This window comes from Danio rerio, chromosome 8, assembly GCF_052040795.2.
Source record: "Danio rerio strain M-AB ecotype USA chromosome 8, GRCz13ab, whole genome shotgun sequence".
NCBI lineage: Eukaryota > Metazoa > Chordata > Actinopteri > Cypriniformes > Danionidae > Danio > Danio rerio.
In genome coordinates, this window is record NC_141028.1 from 11566501 (window position 1) to 11572500 (window position 6000).

General features: G+C 33.7%; 1 protein-coding gene across 4 annotated transcripts in view; it reads right to left on the reverse strand.

Moving 5' to 3' along the window:
- Positions 1 to 6000, reverse strand: part of ptpn18 (protein tyrosine phosphatase non-receptor type 18) — a 46535-nt gene that overhangs the window by 39975 nt on the left and 560 nt on the right.

A 6000-nucleotide genomic window follows, 5' to 3' on the forward strand; every position in this document is an offset into this window, starting at 1 on the left:
TCTTTGAAAAAATATTTAGTTTGTGGATTCCGTGCACAATTTTACTAAAATAAACCAACATGTTTCTCATTTGCATTTGTTTTTAAGGTCTGTGAGCATTTTAAGCCAGTTTAAAACATTCAGGCAAGAAATTATAAAGATTTTAACTTTAAGAAAGATTAAATGTATTTATACGATGTAGACTATTTGATATTTTACAGTTGTTTATTGTTATTTTGCCTGCAAGACTGCCAGAAACCCATACAATTCTGTGCATTTCATGTATTTGTCAATGCCAATGATTTGGTTTATTTTATTTCATGCACTAAACTACAAAATCCTCCCAATCAATCTAAAATTATGAATTATTTTCAAATAGAGCTGCTTATTCCATCTGATAAAAGTATACTCAATATCGCAATATGTATGGCAGAAAAATAAAATATCCCAATGTCAGCTAATATTTTGCGGCCCTATTGCATAATAATATCAACTCTATATAGTTCAATAAGAGATTATTCATTCATTCATATATTCATTCATTTATTTATTTTCCCCTTAATCTATCTGGGGTCACCACAGTGGAATGGACCGCCAACTGATCCAGCATATGTTTTATGCAGCTGCAACCCATAACAGGGAAACATCCATACACAATCATTCACACACATACACTACAGACAATTTAGCTTACCCAATTCACCAATACCACATACTGTGGGGGAAACCGGAGCACCCGGAGGAAACCCACGCGAACATGGGGAGAACATGCAAGCTCCACACAGAAATGCCAACTGACCCAGCCATGGCTCGAACCAGCGACCTTCTTGCTGTGAGGCGAACGTGCTACCTACTGCACCGTCGTGCTGCCCATAAGAGATTATATGAAACGTAACACATTAAAGATTTTTAATAAAGCAAAAATTGGAATCAAACAGTGTTCTTACACTGATAGTAACTGAAGTACTCTTTTAGAAGCATCACAAACTGTATTGGTATCCACTAAACAGACAAATTTTGTTTAATATTTTGCAAAGAACATATTTCACCCCCTATAGACTAAGTTTTAGAGGCATTCTGGACGTTTGTCATTGCAACGTGTTCTAAAATATTAAATAATAAAATTGATCCACATTCTAAAATTTGGTGATATCAGTTCACTTCAATTGACCTAACACAAAAGCTATTTTATTTCGCTTGCAAGCACTGCAGCTAAAAATGTATACTTATAAAACTGAAATCTGAGAACCTCCCTGAGAAAAAAAAACAATGGATCAATGAGCTTGTAGTCTTATAGTACCCCTGAGAAAATATTTTCTGTCAGACAAAAGCCTGCAGATTTTGATTATATTTGGGGCCTTTTTTGTTAGACTTTAATAATTGATCATCCCGTATAATAACTGTTAGTTTTGCTAGTCTTTGTTGTTGTTATTGTTGTTACTTTCTCTTATGTTATGTTATTGTTTTAATTCAATGTTTTATCATATTTGTAAATGATATATATTTGGACATCATTTCTGGACATTATTGTTTTTATTCAATAAACCATTGCAATTACCTTTATGTAACATCAAAATGAGAAATGTTTTGACAAGCTTGTGACAATTATGTCTTGTATAGATGGGGGTGGAAAAGTGGGTTCTATTTGTTTTTTTATTGTTTTTTTATTTTTTATTTTGCTTTAAAAATGTTTAAAATGTCCTGATACTCTTTGTATTCTTACATTCTACATAATGTTATGTATATTTTCAATAAACATTAAAAAATGCAATACATTAAAAATAAAACTTTTTTCATTAAAAAATTGTATATTAGATTTTAAATATATATATTTTTTATTTTATTAACTTTGAATTAATAATCTTAAATTCTTCCATGGGATTAGGACTGCACGATATTGGAAGAATTACCAGTGACTATTGCAAATTATCACATTGCGATATCAATGCTGAAGCGATATATTGTACAGCCCTACCAGGGATATTGCACTTTGCATTTTGGAGATTTTGGTTCATATTGACATGATAGCATCACGCAGATGCTGCAGATTTGTCTGCTGCACACCCATGATGCGAATCTCCTTTTCCACCACATCCCAAAGGTGCTCTTTTGGATTGAGATCAGGTGACTGTGGTTTGGAGGGCATTTGAATACAGTGAACTCATTGTCATGTTCAAGAAAACAGTCTGAGATGATTCACGCTTTATGACATGGTGTGTTATCCTGCTGGAAGTAGCCATTAAAGTTTGGGTATACTGAGGTCATAAAGGGATGGAAATGGTCAGCAACAATAATCAGGTAGGCGTTGACATAATACTCAATTGGTACTAATGGGCCCAAAGTGTGCAAAGAAAACATCCCCCACACATTACACCACCACCACCACCACCACCAGCCTATTGATACAAGGCAGGAAGGATCCATGCTTTGATGTTGTTGATGCCAAATTCTGATGCTACCATTCGAATGTTGCAACAGTAATAAAGACTCATCAGACCAGACAACATTTTCCAATCTTTTATTGTCCAGTTTTGATGAGCCTGTGCAAATTTTAGCCTCAGTTTCCTGTTCTTAGCTGACAGGAGTAGCAACTGGTGTGGTCTCCTGCAGCTGTAGCCCATCCGCCTCAAGGTTCAACATGTTGTGCATTCAAAGATGCTCTTCTGCATACCTCGGTTGTAACAAATGTTTATTTGAGTTACTGTTGCCTTTCTAACAGCTGGAACAAGTTCAGCAGTTGGACATGTATACCTAATAAAATGGCCAGTGAGTGTAAAGTGTCATTATTGAATTAAAATATTACTCCTCACCTATAAAGCTCTAAATAATCTAGCTCCTGTTTATCTAACCAACCTTCTGTCTCGCTACAATCCAACTCGCTCTTTAAGATCTCAAAACTCAGGGCTTCTGGTGGTACCTAGAATAGCAAAGTAAAGGAAGTCGAGCCTTCTTCTTTATGGCTCCTACACTCTGGAATAGCCTTCCTGATAACATCTGAGGCTCAGACACACTCTCAGCTTCCAGCCTTCACCTCTGAGACTGCAGCTCTGCACAAGACTTGACCAGCAGAGAAATTAAAATGGTCGTGCCGAACTGTGTCTGGTTTCTCTCAAGGTTTTTTTTCTTCACTCTCCTATCGGTAACGTTTTTTTTTCCCCTCTCCGCTGTCGCCACTGGCTTGCATGGTTCAGGATTGGTAAAGCTACGCATCAATGAATTTGCTCTTCAGTGTTTGGACTCTCAGTTATGATTTTAAACCACACTAAACTGAGCTAAACTGAACTGAACTTAAACACTAAAAACTGAACTACCCTGATCCGGTTACTATGACCATTTATGTGAAGCTGCTTTGACACAATCGACATTGTAAAAGCGCTATACAAATAAAGCTGAATTGAATTGAACTGAATTATGTCATAAAAACATATGTCTGAATTAACCTTTTTTTCTTCATGATATAATTAGGTTAAAATTCTATTAAAAATATATATATTTTGTTAACATTGTGAGAAAGGTTTTCACTGAATTATAAACGTTCTGAAACAAGTACTAATAATATCTTAATATCTAAATAATATTAGAACAACAACCATCTATCTAACTACACACCCACCAACTAATATACATACATACATACATATATATACAATTTACAATTTTACAGTTTGTACTCTATTTTCGATTAAATAAATGCAGCCTTGGTGAGCAGGATAAGCTTATTTTAAAACATTTAAAAAAAACTTCTAACCCCAAACTTTTGACTGGTAGTATAATGTTCTGAGAATGTCTCACAAAATTATCAGTAAGAGCTTTCAACACTGTTTACTGTTTCTCATGCAAATGTTGCATGGATTATCAGACACGCGGCTATAATCAATTCATTTGCAAAATTGCACATGTAAATAAGCGAAAGATTATTTGGTATTATTATGAAAATGTAGAATATCTCTCACCCACAAAATTGTCAATAATGCACGCTCATGAGGTTATAAATGTTTATGTATTGATCATATTTTTCCATATGCAAAAATAAATTCTACACTGACACCATGGTACCAGATGGTAATTCCGGAGAAATTTAAACGCCATAACCACATCTCATGGTATGTATGTTATACTCAAAGGTACAATAAATTTTACCTTACCATGGTACCAATCAAGTCTAAATGATGTAATGTAATGTATTTGTAGAGCACATTTATCATGCATGGACATACACACATCGCTTCACAATCATGAGGGGGGGTCTTTCCACACCACCACCAGGTACAAAATAATTACACGTTATTTTCATATACATTGTAGGCCTAATACCTTATTAGAGAGTTTGTTTTATATACACAAAATACAGTTTTATTATTACAACACCATAATATCACCACATCATTTTCAGTAAAGGTTTAGAACAGGGGTAGGGAACCATGGCTCTGAAGCCACATGTGGGTCTTTGACCAAAAATATGTGGCTCTCCAGCTGTCTCCCTTCAACAACATTTTAAAGTTTTAAAAACTATAACTGTCACTAGAAATCAGTTTCTTATTGAAAATACATTACAATTACCTTTTCATTGTATATTTCACAGCAAAACGAATAAGAATAAAAGGACATTTCAACCAATGCACGTGTGTGGCACTGTGGATTAACTTGAATCGTGACACCAATAAACGGCAAACAACTTACATTTTTATGGTAACCTTGTGCACATAAATTCAAACAACATTGATGAGTGGTGATGACGAAAAGAAAAAAAATCTAAAAATTGTCCTTTCTTGACACATGAACTTACTCAACCTGTAATGCTTCATATTTGTTTTTTATAATTATTTTTTTTCACCTTTTATTGGGATCGGATAGTGGAGGACAGACAGGAAAGCATTGGGAGAAGAGAAAGGGGAAGGATCAGCATAGGACCTTGAACCAGTAATCGAACTCGGGTCGCCGTGAGCACCATGGTGCTATATGTCGTTGCGCTTAACCAATAAGCTATTGGCAGAGACCATATTTGATTATTTTGGAGTTGTGCATGGACATAAATAAAGGTTGGTTAAACCTGTATTTTTATGCATGCATGTATGTATGTATGCATGTATGTATGTATGTATGTATGTACGTACGTATATGTACACATACATACATACACACCCAATGGCTCTTTTAAAATGCATTTGCCAAAAACTTCAGAAATGGCTCTTTGCTAAAAAAAAGAAAAAAAAAGAAAAGAAAAAAAAGTTTAGACAATATTGGTTTAGGCCATATTTACTGCCCAAAAACTATATTACAATGAAAAACAAGGTGATGTGTGTCATTATTTTTATCTGAATGACCTGTTTGAATTTTAAATGACTTTCCACAGTATTTATAGAAGTAAATTGTGTGTATAAAAGACTGAACTCGGTGGATATGAGATCTAATAATATTTTTTTATTTTAAAAATACGCATGAAGGTCAAAGACAAGACATCCCATGTGAGTATCGGCAAATTACATTTAAAATCTACTTTTCTAACTTAAACACATTTTAAAGACAACAAAAGTGTTTACTTCCAAAACATTTTTGTTAAGGAAAAATCTGTAAAAATACTAAAAAAAAAAAGATTTATCAGCTTTGTTATATTACAGAGGGCTAAGTTGTATTGTTTTTCTTCAGTCTATAATGACAATTATGGTATTGTGTGTCATTCTGTTTTTATCTGAATGACCTGTTGGAGTTTTGATATTATGTAGTGTTATATTAAAAAGGGCTAAGTTGAATTGTTTTTCTCTTCAGTCAGTCTGTAATGATAAATATGGTATTGTGTGCCATTCTGTTTTTTCTGATACGACCTGTTCGAGTTTTAAATGACTTTCCATTGTATTTATCTAAATAAAAAGTGTGTATAAAAGACTTAACTTGATGAATAGAAGTTCTAATGACATTAAAAAAATAAGCACGTAGGTCAAAGACAAGACATCCCATGTTAATATCTGCATCAAATTACATTTAAAATCTACTTTTCTAACTTAAAAACATAATAAATGTAAC